The sequence below is a fragment of the Bos indicus x Bos taurus genome, chromosome 26, assembly GCF_003369695.1.
Source record: "Bos indicus x Bos taurus breed Angus x Brahman F1 hybrid chromosome 26, Bos_hybrid_MaternalHap_v2.0, whole genome shotgun sequence".
Lineage (NCBI taxonomy): Eukaryota > Metazoa > Chordata > Mammalia > Artiodactyla > Bovidae > Bos > Bos indicus x Bos taurus.
The window spans coordinates 20,642,849-20,661,538 of NC_040101.1; positions in this window are offsets into that span (position 1 = coordinate 20,642,849).

The window sequence follows — 18,690 nt, forward strand, 5'->3', positions numbered from 1 at the left end:
AGGAATTGGTTTTATTTTCACGAAGAAAGGGAAGCAATGAGTCTAGTGAACGTGGTTTAACAGGCAGTCTCAAGCACACTGAAAAGATGAGGAAGACAGGTGTGGCTAAACAGCACACCCCCCACAAGCTGCTTAGCTGAAGTCACATGTAAGACTGCTCTCTTGAGAAAGCACTCTAGAAGGGAACATCATATTACTGAGTATAAAAATTTGTCCATTATCTTGGTTTAGAGGCCATCAACCTTTAAAAAAGTGAAAGTGAAGGTAGCTGAGCGAGCAGTTCTTGGTCATTCTGCAGTCACGAGCATCAGCTGGCCAGGAAGTGCTGAGTCACAAAAGTGGGCAAAGTGTAGCCAAGCCAAGCCAGTATTTCCAGAACTAAGCAGACACCCCAGACAAGATCCCAAGGGATCATTCAAGGGGCTGCACCCCTGATTTGCCATGACGTTAATCAAGGTGCACACACCAAAGAACTTGCCATGCATGGGCAACTCTATTCATGCATGAGTGCCTGCTAAGTCGCCTCAGTCGTGTCTGACTCTGCGATCCTATGGACTTTAGCCTGCCAGCCTCCTCTGTCCATTGGATTTTCCAGGCAAGAATACTGGAGTAGGTTGCCGTAAATCACAATGTTTGCCTCCTCAGCATATCCGGAATTCTGTCCAGAGGCAGTCTCCTCCACAAGACCCCCGCTGGGTAGACATCTGGCAGGAACATGCACAGCCCTCTCATCCATACACAAGGCTCTGTGCTCCGTGGTCTCACCTGACAGTTCTGCTCATCCCTACACAAGCAGCATCTCAGCAAGGGAGAGGGGGTCACTGATTCTGCCCTAGAAGGAAAGTCATGGCGGGACAGGGCTGGACGGAACTGAGTCACCATGAAGCAAACTCTGGAGCTAGCAGGCCAGAAAGGGACTCCCAGAATGGCTTCCAGAAGAACTCCATTTGTCCCAAGGGCGTTGTTTGTCCAGGGTGCTTCATTTCCGAGCCTTGCCAGCTTCCTTCTTGTTGTATTTTTAAGTGATGATGCTGAGACAGAGACAGAAAGGGAGCAGAGAATTTTGACTGAGATAGGACACCCACCATGGATGCTAGCACCCATAACGAGTGATTCTATAAGGAAAGAAGTGATTAAGAGAAGAGGTTTTCTGAGCCTGCTTAATAGGCCTGATAATACAGGTAACTGAGAGAGGCCATGATTGACTTCAGGCCAGATCCTGCTGCCTGGGGAGGTTTACCAGGGCTTTCTGTGGTCTGTTCTTGGAAACTAGATATTGGGGAGAAGGAGCTGCTGATGGTTCCAGGGGTCAAAGGTTTTCAGCAAGGTCCTCAAGTCTCCTAGGCTCAGAAGACAAGGTTCTCACACTTAACACCAGCTCAGTCTTTTTGGGGCAAGAAAAAGAGAAAGCATCTCTCACAGAATTTCTGCTCCGGAATCCAATAATGGGGTGTCAGTGACCGGCGAGGACAAACCTCACTGTTGGGGATTCACACTCAGCCCAGAAGGCCCCAGGGCCTCAGGATGGAACAACTGGTGTTCGGGAAAGAAAAGAAATTTAGAGAATGATTTCAGGACCTACCAAGGAATGAGCCCCAACTCTCAGGGACAAGCAGTGAACTGGCCTTGCCCTTGAAAACCCAGTGTTACTGCTGTCAGAAGTCAGGATCAATGAGCAAGTGACACTGCTTATACCCGATGAGAAGAAAAGCTTCCCCCCAGTTTTTTCAAAAAAATCTGAGAAAGGAGACTAGGGGAAGAGATGCCTGTACACTGTCTTTACCATATTCTCAGCAGTCTCAGGTAAGCCAGCCTAGACAACAAAACAAAGCAGATAAAAAAGATATTATCTACAGACGTGTAAGATAAAGAGCTGCTGAAAAATAATTTTAAGGATCAGGATGGCAGCACATATAAAAATGACAGAACTGGAACTAAAGCAGATTCATGAATTTAGCTAAAAAGCACGGATTCCTAGATTTTTCAGATATATGGGGTATGACAGGAAGTCTGTATCCTGGGGAACAAATGTAAGATAATATGGAAGGGATATCACTGCACTGACTGAAATTCCAAACACAGTTTCAACTTCCCCCCTCATCCCTCCCATCTTTTTATTGTTAGCCAAGAAGTCAAACAGGATACCCCTCTTTCTTCTTCCATTCTCTCAAGGAAAGGAATACAGCAGGGAGGCCAGCAGCTTTTTGGCTTGCTTGCCTGTGTTGTGTCTGAGTTTGAGGACAGGCACAGTGAGAAGAAAGTAGGAAGGAGCCTGGCTATTTTCCAGCAGGGATAGTAAACAGCTTCCGAATGCTGAGAGCTGACCACACTCAGAGTAACTAAGGGGATGATGACCTTTCATACCAAGAAAGGACAAAACAGTTTCATGCCTAAAACTTACCTTAGTCATTGAATGAAATACTGGGATACTTAGCAACGACTCAACACAAAGCATGTACGTTACACATTAAAGGCCAGATCGAGCACACTGCTTTCCTGGGACAGTACGGGACAACTGACCCTCTGTGCCCACCCTGAGCAGGGTGTGTGTGTTGGGAGGGTGGGCAGGAAAGGGTGCCTCCCTTTTCCTTTCCGCCTGGTTCCCTGCCTGCCAGCCTCTGATGTGTGATTTTGCCCCAGCATTGTTGTTAAATAGGAAGAGGAGAGAAACAGGGGGAGGCAGGCACTTAGCGCAGGGTCCGAGGGCTCTTTGTCGCGGCACAGGAATCTGAGAAAGACGGGAGGGGGCTCCCCACCCCACTGTGACAAGCTTTGGAGAGGAGGATGTGGTGACACGGCCTGAGGGCCAGCCATGGGCCGGGTACTGTGCCCATTTTACAGACGTGCAGTAGAGTCAAGCTTCACAGACAGCTGGCCTTTGCCTTGCTCTTGGCTCTGGGAGGTGATCTTACGCCCTCAGATTGTCCTGCCTGGTAAGAGTGTCTGTTACTGAACTTAGGGCCACATCAGTCTAACAATATGATTTATGGTGGTGGCTCTGAGCCATATTGAATCAGCATAACCTTTAAGAAGCTGGACACTAAGGTCAGCCTCACGGAAAGACAGCAAGAGAAGACAATCAGAAGCTCTGGGCATGGAATTCTTATAGACTCTGCTCTTGGCATCTCTTCCATGGCCTATTTTAATCTGTATCCTTTCACCACAACTGCAATTAGCACAGTTTGCAATAAGTTCTCTAAGTCTTTTTAATGAATGATCACTCCAGAGGATGGTCTTGGAGACTCCAAACTTTGCAGCTGGTGTCAGACGTAAAGGCAGGGCCCTGGGGCCTCCGAGTTCTGTAGCCCCTCGGCATTGTTGTTTCATTCGCACGTAAACCCAAGGAAACAGGTGTTTCATTCTCACCTCAGAGACAGGGAGCCTGAGTAGTTGATAGAGGTCATTGCGACCCACAATCCCACACCCGACAGGTGGGGGACCTGGCGTTAACCACTAAGCCACAGCATCAGTATTGGAACTCTCACCTGGGCACGCGTGGTCCTGCTGCCACCTGCCGGACCACGTCTCAGACTACTCCGAGAGCTGCGGACCAGTGAACAGAGGGCCTCGCTTTGAACAGCAGGCCATGCCGTGGGGAGATCTTAGGAAGTGCCTCAGTAGGAAGAAAAAATAAAAAATCCTATGCTGTATATAGATGCTGCGTGGTATTGTGACCTTACCATTTCAGCTTTGAGACATGCCACCCAGGACACAGATACCACATCAGCCCTGAAACCCAAACCTCAGCCCTTTCATGGTCAAGAGTCACACCAGCCCTGGGGAGCGGGCGCCTGCATAGACTGATGCAACACCTCCCAGGACAGGACATTCCACCAGGAGGCCGGTGGAGGGGCTGCGTCAGGGGAGCGGAGAGGGGGGTGCTCAGAGAGGGGACTCCAGCAGGCGGGGGCAGACGGGGCGGCTAACGGTGGCACCGCTGCCTGCCAGCGTGGGGAGGGGCAGGAAGGAGGCTGCACACGCAGCAGATTCCCCGACCGCGCCAGACCAAGCTGTGCCTGTCAATCCTGCCTCCGCGTCTTGGGAAACCTGGCATGGCCAGTGCCCTCAGCCTCCTACCCACACGCCCCACCTCCAGCTCTGCGCCATCAAATTCGTTTTATAAGAGCAGTGGATTTAATGCTGCCCTCCCCTAAAACAATTCTGTGGGCTCTGCAGCCCCCAACTACACAACCAAGCAGGATGTCACTCCTAAAATCCAGATGCATTGTATATATATAAAGTCTGCTCCTATGTCATTGTTTTCTACTTTATTTTATACATGTATACCAGGACAAAAAAAATTTAGTTTATCAGATTATCCTGCTTTTGCTTTATTCTTGAGGCTCAAGAATCTAAATAATACCGCATCATAAGGAACCTTTGGAAAATGATACCATTAACGAGAAAGGATTTTGACATAGAAATAACTGAGAAACAGTATTCTTAATAACAGTAATATGAATTACCATCCAGGATTTTAAAAACACCCTGTGAGAGATAAGCTCTAAAACAGGTGTTATTAGCCTCCAGCCCCTCGGGGGTCCATGGATGGGTTTCAGGATGTCCATAAAAACCATGAAATTGAAATTGTCTGCAGAATCACACGGGTGTGCGCCCCAGAGCAATTTTTCTGAGGTGAAAGTCCAAAGCTTTCATCAGCTCTTTAAAGGGATCTCTGACCCTAAAATGTTAAGAGCTACCAGCACATCCAGGGCTGGCACATTCTCTGTCTCATTTACTCTCAAGACATCCCAGTGAACTAAACAGCGAGTGAATGATCACCTTGCTGGGCAGGAGGGAAAGGGCAGGGATAGTCCAAGTTCAGGAGGTGTGCCTGTCAACTTGATCAGCGGCTCAGGACTTCTTTATCACAGTCCACCTGGTCCACAGACGTTTTCACCAAACCAAAGACTTAACATTTCTTGAAGACAGAGATGAGGGACTTCCCTCACAGTCCAGTGGTTAAGACTCCACGCTTCCAAGGCTGGGGGTGTGGATCCCCTATGGTGCAGCCGGAAAAAAAAAAAAAAAAAGACAGAGATGGGGCCTCAGTCACTGAACACCCAGCACGTGCTAGGTGTGCAATTGAGGTCCAAAAGGTCAAATTCCTGGCACAGGAGATGCCTGGCACAGCCAGAGTAAACCAAACACACGCACAGAGGGTGCTCGGGAAATGCTTTTTATGGTCATGTCTTGCCTTGTCTGCTATTCTCACTCTTCAGACAATTCACACGCAGCAAAAATAATCTGCTTTGGCTAAAAAAAAAAAAAAAATACCCTCTCTCAGTCTTGAAGGGCTGGCTTCCCTCAGGGCAACAATATGATCCAGCATACCAGTGGCAGCAGGGACATCACTGGGCATCACCGCAGCTATTTGGGAGGAAAAGTCTAAGGTTCACTAGAAGGATGCTGGGCAGTCTGAGTACTGACCCTTCTCTCCTCTCACACTGTAAAGTGAGTCAACGACCCAGTGACCCAACCACCGTCTTCAGCCCCAGAAACAGCACTGAGGTCATCCTGGAGAAGCTCTCCTGCACGGAAACACCTTCCAACATCCTCCGACAAAGCCACCTCAGTGCTGCAAGCCCCCTGCTTTGGGCCAATTCAGCTGGAGCAGCCTGCAACCCATGGGAACAACTTACATGCAAGGACATGGAGTGGCCGCCATTCCAGTGGATCTACAATCTCCTTCTGGGTATGAAAACGTTTTGGAATGAGATATTAGCAATGGATGTAGAATTCGGTGACTAGACAGAACACTGATCTGCAGACGAAAGAGTGAACTGTATAGCGTATGACATGTACTTCAGTGGAGCTGTTACCAGCCATGGGTACTCCCCCTCCCCCTCCCAGGGCTGCTGGGAGAATTACCCAGCCTGCTGCTGCATCGCCCTTGAACCTGAGTCCTGGGACTCTGGTCAACAGCACTCTAGATGGAACTAGTACTGTCACCCTGTGCTCCAGGCCTCCTGGGGAGCAAAACGAAGGACACAGACGGACAAGAAGACTGGTTTGGGGGCAGGATCTGAGATTCTGGGTGGTGCAAAGAAAAACAAACACTAGCTTTATATGCAATGTTTTAATACTTCAAAGCAGAACATATTCACATACTACTTGAGTAATTAAAATTAAAATTTCAATGCCTACTTCTATGCTAGAAATACCTTTTACTATTAATCATTTCATGGCAAATAGATAGGAAAAAAATGGAAACAGTGACAGACTTTATTTTCTTGGGCACCAAAATCACTGTGGACAGTGACTGCAGCCATGAAGTTAAAAGACACTTGCTCCTTGGAAGAAAAGCTATGACCAACCTAAACAGCATATTAAAAAGCAGAGACATCACTTCGCCAACAAAGGTCCATACAGTCAAAGCTATGATTTTTCCAGCAGTCGTGTATGAATGCGAGATTTGGACCATAAAAAAGGCTGCGCATCAAAGAAATGATGCTTTCGAACCGTGGTTCTGGAGAAAACTCTTTGAGAGTCTCTTAGACTGCAAGGAGATCAAACCAATCAACCCTAAAGGAAATCAACCCTGAATATTCATTGGAAGGACTGAAGCTGAAGCTTCAATTCTTTGGCCACCTAATAGGAAGAGCTGACTCACTGGAAAAGCCCCTGATAAGGGGAAAGATTGAGGGCAGAAGGAGAAAGGGTGACAAAGGATGAGATAGTTGGATGGCATCACCGACTCGACAGACATGAATTTGAGCAAGATTCAAGAGATGGTGAAGGACAGGGAAGCTTGGCGTGCTGCAGTCCATGGGGTCACAAAGACTGGAACAGGACTGAGTGAACAACAATGAATCATTTCAAATCGTCCATTCTAACAGTCATTTAAACACAAATAGCAACCAAGAGCCAGGAAGGCTTTACCAAGGAAACATTGCCATCGAAAGAAACACAACTAAATTCACTGTTCCCAACTACTAACGACAGCCCTCCCCCACCCACGATTAACCAAAGGCACAGAAAAGGAAATGGTCAGAGGCAGGGGCAGGAGCAGGTGCCCACTGGGGAGCCCTCCCCTCCTCAAATAAAAGGGGAAACAAGACTCGGCCCCCACACACCTCGGGCCGACATTTGAGGTCTCCGCATGCACTTGAGCTGTAGGGGGGGGGGGGCGGTGGGGAGCTCTGGCATCATTGCTGTGATGCTTATCACACCTATTTTTAGGCCTTCGTTTTATAGCTTGATGAGCTGAGAAAGTGTGGAGAGATCCAAATACCTGGCTACATTAAGATGTCTTCTGAGAAGCAGGGAGACGCTTTCATAAGCAAAGCCAGAGTCGGAAGCCACAGGGGGTGTTTGAAGATGACACCAATTAGGGAGGCTGCTGAAGAGCTTGGTGATTTGCCCTTGGGTCATACGCACAGGCATGATCTCAGAAGTGATGATTTACCGCTGGAAGGACTCTGCCTGCTTGGACCCAAATGTACGGCAGACACACACAAACACCGACCCTGCCTGTCCAGGCTGAGCCTACCCCAGTCCAGAGACCCCCTGGGAAACGGCGTTAACAAGAGCAAGCGATCCCATGGCCCGAGTCCTGGAGCTGATCAATGAGAAGGCAGGCAAGGTTCTAACAGCAGGCCGGGCCCTCATCAGGAAGAGTCCAGGTTGGACCTTTCTATGTTCATTCAACAAATAAATGAAGGACTTGGACATGCCAGGCACTGGTCTGGGTGCTGGAGATTCATTCAACAGGAAACAAAATCTCTCTTCACAAGGAAATTACATTCCAGTACACAAAGAGAAAAATTGATAAATGTATAATGTGTCTGGCGTGGGTAAGGGCTAAAAGAAAAATGGGAAATGGAGAAAGGGGCCTCTGGATAAGGTGACAGTTGAGCAGGTGGCCACATGAAGCAAGGGAGTGAATGCAGTAGGCATCCAGAAGACCAGGACTCCCGACAGCAGGTGCGAAGGCCCTGGGGCACCACAGAAAGAGCAAGATACCTGGGGAGAGTGTCCAAGAAAGGCCAAGAGTGAAAAAAGAGGACCTGAAGGTAAAACGGAGGGCCTTGCAGCTAAGACCTCTGGATTCTGTTCTGAGTCACCTGGGAGGGTTTCAGAGAGAGAAAGGAAGTGACTGGATTTGCATTTCAAAGGGCACCTCTGGCTGCTGCTGGAGGAATGGGAAGGACACCAAGTATCTGGGTGAAAGGCCATGGCAGCCTGGCCCCAGGGGTGGCAGAGGAGGTGGTAAGAAGTGGCAAGTTAGAAAGCATCACTACGAACAAAGCTAGTGGAGGTGATGGAATTCCAGTGGAGCTATTCCAAATCCTGAAAGATGATGCTGTGAAAATGCTGCACTCAATATGCCAGCAAATTTGGAAAACTCAGCAGTGGCCACAGGACTGGAAAAGGTCAGTTTTCATTCCAATCCCAAAGAAAGGCAATGCCAAAGAATGCTCAAACTACTGCACAATTGCACTCATCTCACATGCTAGTAAAGTAATGCTCAAAATTCTCCAAGCCAGGCTTAAGCAATATGTGAACCGTGAACTTCCTGATGTTCAAGCTAGTTTTAGAAAAGGCAGAGGAACCAGAGATCAAATTGCCAACATCCGCTGGATCATAGAAAAAGCAAGAGAGTTCCAGAAAAACATCTATTTCTGCTTTATTGACTATGCCAAAGCCTTTGACTGTATGGATCACAATAAACTATGGAAAATTCTGAAAGAGATGGGAATACCAGACCACCTGATCTGCCTCTTGAGAAATTTGTATGCAGGTCAGGAAGCAACAGTTAGAACTGGACATGGAACAACAGACTGCTTCGAAATAGGAAAAGGAGTACATCAAGCCTGTATATTGTCACCCTGTTTATTTAACTTATATGCAGAGTACATCACGAGAAACGCTGGACTAGAAGAAACACAAACTGGAATCAAGATTTCCGGGAGAAATATCAAAAAGCTCAGATATGCATATGACACCATCCTTATGGCAGAAAGTGAAGAGGAACTAAAAAGCCTCTTGATGAAAGTGAAAGTGGAGAGTGAAAAAGTTGGCTTAAAGCTCAACATTCAGAAAACATTCAGGAAGATCATGGTATCTGGTCCCATCACTTTATGGGAAATAGATGGGGAAACAGTGGAAACAGTGTCAGACTTTATTTTTCTGGGCTCCAAAATCACTACAGATGGTGACTGCAGCCATGAAATTAAAAGATGCTTACTCCTTGGAAGGAAAGTTATGACCAACCTAGATAGCATGTTCAAAAGCAGAGACATTACTTTGCCAACAAAGGTTCGTCTAGTCAAGGCTATGGTTTTTCCTGTGGTCATGTATGGATGTGAGAGTTGGACTGTGAAGAAGACTGAGCGCCGAAGAATTGATGCTTTTGAACTGTGGTGTTGGAGAAGACCCTTGCGAGTTCCTTGGACTGCAAGGAGATCCAACCAGTCCATTCTGAAGGAGATTAGCCCTGGGATTTCTTTGGAAGGAATGATGCTAAAGCTGAAACTCCAGTACTTTGGCCCCCTCATGCGAAGAGTTGACTCATTGGAAAAGACTCTGATGCTGGGAGGGATCGGGGGCAGGAGGAGAAGGGGACGACAGAGGATGAGATGGCTGGATGGCATCACTGACTCGATGGACGTGAGTCTGGGTGAACTCCTGGAGTTGGTGATGGACAGGGAGGCCTGGCGTGCTGCGATTCATGGGTTCGCAAAGAGTCGGACACGACTGAGCAACTGATCTGATCTGATCTGATCTGAAAGGGATTTGCCGATGGACTGGATGTGGGAGAGAAAGATGAAAGTCCCAGATGACTTTAAGGTTTGGGATCTGAGAATATGTTGAGTCTCAAACTGTGCATTAAGTTATGGTGCCAACTGTGCATTAAGACAGTAGACATGGGCAGAGTTTTGCTTTTCGAGGACAGCAAGTGAAGTCCTGGGTACTCCCTGGAAGGAGCTGGTCACCCACTGGTGGCAGAATGGACACAGGATTCCCGAATATTGTGCCCAAACTCCCTGGCATCAAAGAAACAGCCCGATAACACCAGTATGATGGAAGAAGGCTTCAGTGCAGTGCTTGGAAATGTAGGAGGTTGGAGAGGGAGGCAGGACCCTTTTCACAGTATCTCATACAATCCTCAGGAAGAACATATGTCTTCATTTATAGATGAAGGTGACATTGCTGGATGAAATATCTAAAGTTGTAAAAATACTCATAGGAGAAACTCTTTACAATCTGGGATGGGAAAGGCCTTCCCAAACAAGACGCAAAACTCAGAAGCCATAAAGAAAAAGATTAACAAATTTGAATTCATAAGAATGTAAAATGTTTGCCTGATCAAACATAAAAAGACAAAACTTAAAACTATGCACACACACCCAAGAGACAAAAACAAAACAAATTCAAACTTATCTGTAAACAAAACTAAAAGCAATATGAGAAACTATTTACATCAGTAACAGTTATCTATAACGTGCAAAGAATATATTCAAATCCATAAGAAAAAGTCAAAGAAATACATTTTTAACAAGCAAAAACTATGGATACCCACTGGCCCAAAGAAGAAATTCAGAACCGCTGTGACAGGGTGCTCACCTCCCCAGCATTCAGAGGAATTCATGTGAACAAGGACCTCATGCTTTGACTTTGGGGATTAGTAGGGTAGGGAGTGGAAATTACTCTGAGTCATCAGTCTGGCCTTTTTGGAACATGACATGGCAGAATCTGTCAAAACATTTCACGTGTATTTCCTACGACTCAGCCATTCTGCTAGAAGGCTCTGTCTACAGATATATGCCCATATGTGTTCAAGAAAACACGTGAAATTATTCACTGCAGCAGTGCTGTTACAGAAAGAAAAAGCCATGACAGTAACAATTAAACGTCCATCAACATGGGATTACTTAAGCAAATTATCCACGCTATCAAATACAGTGAAGTCTTTTAAAAAGAATGAAGTAGAACTATATGTATTAGCCTTAAAGATTTCCAAAAAAACCTGAAAAAACATTATAGAATAATATGCATAATGTTACTCTAAATGTTAAAAAATAAAACACAAATTGAGTATGTATATACATTTATAAGGATGTAAATACAAAGAAAAAAAGCTAGAAGTTCACAGCAGTTAGACTTTGGGAGAAGGGATTTCTATTGGGTAGGGGTGCGGAAGAAGGAGCCCCTCACTTACTACTCAATGCTTCTAAGGAAACACTAAGCTATTTGAATGTTTCTAATTATGAATTCATATTCCTTTCCCTGGTGGCTCAGACAGTAAAGAATCTGCCTGTAACATAGGAGATCTATGTTTGATCCCTGGGTCAGGAAGATCCCCTAGAGACAGGAATGGCTACCCACTCCAGTATTTTTGCCTGGAGAATCCCAAGGACAGAGGAGCCTGGTGGGCTACAGTCCATGGGGTTGCCAAGAGTCAGACATGACTGAGCGACTAACACAACACAACAGATGATTGCTTGCAAAATCTTTTAAAGCTCTACAGGCTGATGATACTTGTTCAAACTCTTTAATTGCACATGACAGAAACCCAACCCAAAGTCACCAACAGATAAATGAAAAATATAATAACAGGAAGGATAACAGGCACAGTTGTAGATTCAATTTTTCCATATTGTTTAACCCTTTTACTCCCATATTCTAGCCATTTATTCAATAAATACTTGCTTACTCAAATACCCTCTGCCTTCTGAAATCCTGACCACTCTTGGGCTTCATTCAAAATTAGGATACAATCTACATTTTGCACTACTGAATCAACCAGCCTACGTCAATCCCAAACCACACGTTTTCAATGGTGGTTGAGTATATAAAGGTAGATGATGCACTTTTTAATTATGTTGGCTGCCACATAATTAAGATTGCCTTCACCCAGGCCTGGACAGCAAGAGAAGCCAGCACTCTGGTGTTCAGGCATGGGGTGGTGTTCTAGCCCTTGTTGCCTCATAGGAAATGAGGTCACACCTTGCCTTGGATGGAGGGATCTGGGCCTGCTCTAACCACCCTGCTCCCTGTTATTAATAGCAGGAAAGATACTGTCATACAGAGGATGCTTAAATGCCTGGAACTCTATCTGCTGCTCCCACTGGGGGCTCCCATTGGCTACAGGGCACCCACAGCTCCCATTGGCTATTCCTGCTCTCCGGGGGCAGCGGTTCTTTCTGACTGTGGCCAGCAGATGCTCTCATCAACAGGTCACTCAACTATCCTGGTAGCAAAATCTCCTGCTCTCAGGTAAAGTGATCTTCCAGGGCTGCCTTCTGATGGCTGCTCTTGGGGTCCTCACTGCCTTACCCAACCAGCAGTTCTAAGACAGTCCAGCAGCCCTGCCAGCAGGGTTAATGCAAGGCATCACTTCAGATAAGCCCATGCCAGGCCAGCCTTCTTTGTTGCAACAATGGTACTGAAGACATCTGCCAACAAACTCCTCCTTGACAAAATCTTTTCACTTCCCTTCAAGGACTTATAGTTAACATTTCTAGCTGCCCAGCATGGGCAAGACCCAAGCTGATGAGCCTCTTGGATCAGGGAACACCACATCTCCCTTAAGAGTAGATATCTCCTACTATCCCTCAATCCCAAGTGTGCCAAGGCTCCAGTGTCCACTCAGTGGGTCTGCAGAAGTCCGAATTCTTCCTCCAGAACCACAGATGCAGGATAAGTATCGCCTCTGAGACTAACCTCGGGCACAGACCTGCTTAACCCAGGTCCCCACCATAGATGCGTGAGCATCACCCTTGGAATATTCCTGGGTTTTGATCCTCTTGGACATGCATCTTCTAGGGATTAAAAATACATCAAAATATAATCGATCTTCATGAGCAAGTATTTCTATACTGTTTCCCACCCATCTAACAAGACAGCTCTTTGGAAAATACACTGATACAGAAATAAAAAATTGGATCAATAATAAAATTGGTGAATGTGAACACTCTTTCAAAACACTATGCAAACTCTGGGTGGTACTAGTTCATTTATTCTTTTATTTGCAGCAAATACATATATTTAATTTTTAGAATTTCTTATCAATGTCATAATTAATCAGCTTACAATACTAAATTACTAACTACCTACTCTGGCCCTTAAGTGTGCAAAGTATCACAAGAGACCCAGAGAGGTTTAAGGCATGGTCCTTGTTCCTTAGTGTCTTATTCTCATCAGGGCTATAATTTAAAATACGAGTGGAGAGGACTCAGAATCTCATCCCAGCCATGTCCCCCACATAAGATAGAGGGAAACTGAGGCCCAGAATGGTTAACTAATAATCAACAGCAGCTATAATGCTAGCTAACACTTACTGTGTATTACTCTGTTTGGAGACTTGCTTAGGATGGCCCAGCAGGACTGGAGCCCAGCCAGGCCTGGAACCCAAGTGTGAGTGTCCAGACTGCTTGGCCAGGACTATTCCCATGTACATATAAATCCAGTAATTATGTACAGATGTGAAAATCGGACCACAAAAAAGGCTCAGCACTGAAGAACTGATGCTTTTGAATTGTGGAACTAGAGAAGACTCTTGAGAGTCCCTTGGACTGCTAGGAAGTCAAGCCAGTCAATCCTAAAGAAAATCAGCCCTGAATATTCATTGGAAGGACTGACGCAGAAGCTGAAGCTCCAATACTTTAGCCACCTGGTGCAAAAAGCTGACTCATTGGAAAAGACCCTGATGCTGGGAAAGATTGAAGGCAAGAGGAAAAGGGGGCAAGAGAGGATAAAATGGTTAGATAGCATCACCGACTCAATAGCTGTGAGTTTCAGCAAACTGGGAAATACCAGAGGACAGGGAAGCCTGGCATGCTGTAGCCCATGGGGCAGCAAAGAGTTGGACACGTCTTAGCGACTGAACAACAATGAAATAAATCCACTTCTCTGCATGTGCCCTATTAGTCCAGGCTCTATATCCACTACTCATCTTTGTGATCCTCATATTGAAAGTCCTGAAGAATACAGGAAAAAAAAACAAGAACTGAGACAGTGGGCAGAACAAAAGACCACTACAGCAGATAGCCCAGAACTGAGGCTCAAAGGAGAAGAAGAAACGCTCAGAATATGGAAGCCAAAGAGATGGGTGACCTCAAAGGACAGAAAACCACTTCAAGACACTCTATAGAGAATATAAGAAATGTAGTCATGGATGTGATGGGGCATTACAGAAAAGGCAAAAACTGTTTCTGCCAAACAGAAACACATATTTGAGTCTAGGTGATAAAGTAACACCTATGACATGACAGGAGAGTGGTTACTGAGGTCTCCAGAACAGGTTATTAGCCTCAATCAATACAGACTGAAAGAAATTTCCCTGGTGTCCCAGTGGTTAAGACTCCACGTTTCCAAAGCAGGGGACATGGATTTGATCCCTGTAAGGAAATAAGATCCCACATGCTGTGCAGCACAGTCAAAAAATAAAAGTAAATTAAAAATAGCAATATGAATAATAACATAATCTTAACAAAATAAAGACTGAAAAATTCTAGAAAGTCTTTTCATGTCATGATTGAACTATCACGTGTCTGTTAGTTGATCAATCGTGTCTGACTCTCTTGAAATCCCATCGACTGTAGCCCTCCAAGATCCTCTGTCCATGGAATCCTCTAGGCAAGAATACTAGAGTGGGTAGCCATTCCCTTCTCCAGTGGATCCTTCTGACTTAGTAATCAATCCTAGTTTCCTGCATTGCAGGTGGATTCTTTATCATCTGAGCCACTAGGGAAGCCCTACTAAATTGCAGTAGTCATTAGTTTAAAAGGACTCAATTTTGTTCACTATTACTACTACTACTACTACACACACACACAGAACCTCCTCTGTGGTCTCTGGCTTTGGACACTGACGAGAACCTCCCTCCAAAGCCACTCCTCTGGAGGAACCTTGAGAAACCTGGGTGCCCCCTTCCAGTGGTGACATCTCCGGACAACCTGTCCACGTAGCCTCCTCGTTCCTCAAGTAATGACAGTCCCACAAACTGTGGCCCAGTGTCACCTGTTCTCCTCCACATTCTAGGGTCTGAAGCTCACGTGGGACCTATCTCCGAGGTGGGGGTCCTATCTCTCTTCTCCCCCTGCACCAGGAGCCCAGAGCAGATAGCACATCCTGACAAAGCAGGCTGTCCAACTGGGAAGCCAGCCACAGGGGTGCCCAGTCTCCACAGGAGACTTTGGGAAAGGAACCCCACCTATTCTCTTCTCTTCTCTCCCGGCTCAGAAAGGGAAGGGCCGGCCTCCTCTTTAATTTCCAAGCAGCCCTCAGGAGCCCCAACATTTAGTTATTCTCTAAACTTAGAACCAGAGGTGCTGTGAAATGTGAATAAGAACAGTATTTACCCCATGGGGTTGTTGTGAGGATTAAATGAGTGAACACGGAGCACTTAGGCCAGTGACAGCTACGGAAGCGATTGTCCTCATCACTGGAGTCTTGGCTGCATTTCCAGGTTGTTGGGGTGAAGCTACTCAGCTCAACCACCAACCTGTCATGCTAAAACCCACCTCAAATACAAAGCACCATGTTCAACTCAGTCATGGCCCAACTGCTGGTACCTGCTTTCACACCTCAGCACAATATGAGCGCTAAAGAGATGGCAGATGCTAAGAGCTGAACAGCATTGCAAGGTAATGGTCAAATTCTGTGGCTTTTAGTAATGAACTCTTTCCTCGTGTGAAATAATAGGTGGAAGACTAAAATATAATGCTGATGTGATTGAAGGAGTTCTGGGAGATGCGAGGGCAGGGACCTGGAGGGAACCCTCACCCCATCCTGTCCCTTTGCCCCAGCCCCTGGGGCTTCAGGGGACACAAGTTCAAAAGCCAGCTGAATGGATCAAACATAACATTCTCTTAACCTCAGAAGGGTTTTCATTCTGCTCTACTTTGAGCCTTATAATTTTTGAAATTACAATTTCTCTTTAAAAAGCATGGAGTAGACCAAAGCATTTCTGGCCACAGACAGAAAAATAAAAGATGACCCCCGGGCATCAGGGCAGAAATTCCCCTTAGCAGAGGGACCGGACAGAGGCTGGCTGGAGTGGGGCTTGTCCCAGACTGGCCTGGCGTCTGGTCTAGTGTTCCCAGGATGCCCTCAGGGTTGCCCTCTCCAAGGCAGGCGTCCAGGAGGACGCCCCGGTCACCCCCTAGTTCTCTTACTCTCAACCTGGCATTTAATTCCTGGCCAGTCCACAACCAGCAGGAGGGCTTTAGTGGTGCCACTGTGCATAGCAGTGGGGTGAGATGTCAACAAGAGTTTTGAGGCCAAAGCTGTTTATCTCACACTGGATCTGACCCCACATCAGAAGAAGGACAGCCCTGCCCTGGTTCAAAGGCCAACTGCAGCTTTGCCCAAAAGCAATACATTTCCTATCTTGTTGTTGAAGGGTGAGAGGAGCGTTTAAAACAAGAAAAAAAATGCAAGACTTATAGATGATACTTACACACACACAAGAAAAACAAAGGAACACAACACTTGATAGCCAAGGACTTAAAATGAAATAAGATGCCATCAGCGCCTCCTGTAAAATTGGATCCCAGGCCCAGATTACCCTCAAGTTTACAAACACCCACTGAATATTTCTGCCAAAATAGTACCACCCGCTCTCGGCCACACACGCTCCAAGCCATTTCTTGACCCCTACTAACATTTCTCTGACTGCCCTGCAGGAATGGGAACCCTAGCATCCCAACTCTGTAAGGCTGCCTGCCAGAACCAAAAGGAGATGTTCCTTTAAGGAGATGTTCCTTTGAAAGCTAAAATGAATGAGTCAGTTTGGGTTTTTTAGCTTTATTGTTTCTCCTTCCTACCCCTGCTTCCCTTATTACAAAAATAATTCCCACTGGTTGTAGAAACTTGAATTCAGAGCCATAACATAAAACAGAAAAAGTGGAAATCCTCTGAAATCTCAGCCTCTAGCAAAAGCCACCATTAATAATTTGAGAAACAAGAGTTTCGTTTCACTTATTCTTACCTAGCAAAAATATGTGGAATCTACATATTTTAATAGATATTAGAAAAAAAAAACCAGGGTTTTAGTTTTATATCATATGCAACAAAATAAAAATGTTCATAAACATAGACTTATCTGTGAACTCTGAAAATAGTTGAAAAGAAATGTATCTAAACGAAAGTCCTGTGTGATCCTGGTCCTCACAATTCATATTTAGGGAGAGAGAACTGGTAAACATCTGGTTAGGATCAAGCTGGAAATTCACAAGGCTAAAACTAGTTTAAGGTGAATTACCGGGTGGCTGATTCATGGGACCAGCTACCTAATTTGCAGAGCCCAGAGCAAAAGAAAATGGTGGGGCCCCATGTTCGAAAATTATTAAGAATTTTCAAACAGTGATACAAGAGCATTAAACCAAGCACAGGACCCTTCTAAGCATGGGGCCTTGTGTGACTGCTCATGTCACTGCCAGTCACATTACTTTAACCAATGATTGCCAAATCTTTGTATTTTTAAGGCTTCAGATCTATCATGTTTGCCTTCAAGACCATTCATTTTATTTTCTAAAAATGTCTATCATTCTCGAAGGAATGAATGAGAATTAGGTGAGACTAAGGCCAGCCGTCTATGGAGTCGCACAGAGTCAGACACGACTGAAGCGACTTAGCAGCAGCAGCAGCAAGGCCAGGAAAAAATGTTAAAAAAAAAAAAAAAAAACAGTACAGGAAATTTCCCAGTGGTCCACTGGTTAAGGGCTTCCCAGGTGGCAGAGTGGTAAAGAATCCACTTGCCAAGGCAGGAGATGCAAAAGACTTGGGTTCGATCCCTGGGTTGGGAAGATCCCCTGGAGGAAGAAATGGCAACCTACTCCAGTATTCTTGCCTGGAGAATTCCAAGGACAGAGCCTAGTGGGCTACAGTCCATGAAGTCGCAGAGTTGGACACAACTGAGTGACTGAGCACACGCACATAAGTGGTTAAGACTTCACTCTTCCAATGCACACAGGTTCAATCCCTCATGGGCCCTAAGATCCCACATGCTGCTCAGCCAAACGCAAAACACACCCCCCAAAACAGTATATTTTCAGCTTGACTTTGATTAAGTTGTATGTTTTCTGACATATTTTCCAGTAAGAATGCACTGATTATGTAGCTAATACTGCAAACACAAAACAGTCTGGAGTATCAATGTAGCAAAAATAAAATCTTAAACTCCATTTCACATTCAAAAATCTATAATTGAGATTATTTACAAGAGATAATTTTCTAGGATAAATTTTGTAATAAGCTTTCAGTTTTTTAAAAACAACAAAATATGTACTTCTTTCTGCTCCAGTAAACCACAACTAAATAGACTTCCCTTAAAAGCAAGGGAAAAGAAAACCTGAACACTTGCCAGATTATACTGTATAAAATTAAGAATTCTCTTTAGTCTCTCCAAAGCACAAAGGTTCATTTTACAACAACAACAACAAATATTTGCTACATAAAATAGTCATCCTAGCAACTCCCTGGGTCATTTAAATGTATTTCCATGTTTAACATGAGCTAGGTCATGAATAAGAATAGCTTGATCTTTAATACATGATAAGAATACCAGGAATTCTTTCTAAACGTCTATAAAAGGCTCACCAAAGCCAACCAAAGGCCTGGACCACATTCTTTGGCAATTATCAGTGTGAGGAGGCGGCAGAGAGAAGGGGAAAGTGGTTTGTAAAAAGCCTTGACTACACCCCAGCCTCTTCATTTAAGAGAAACAGCTGCAGGGCTCTT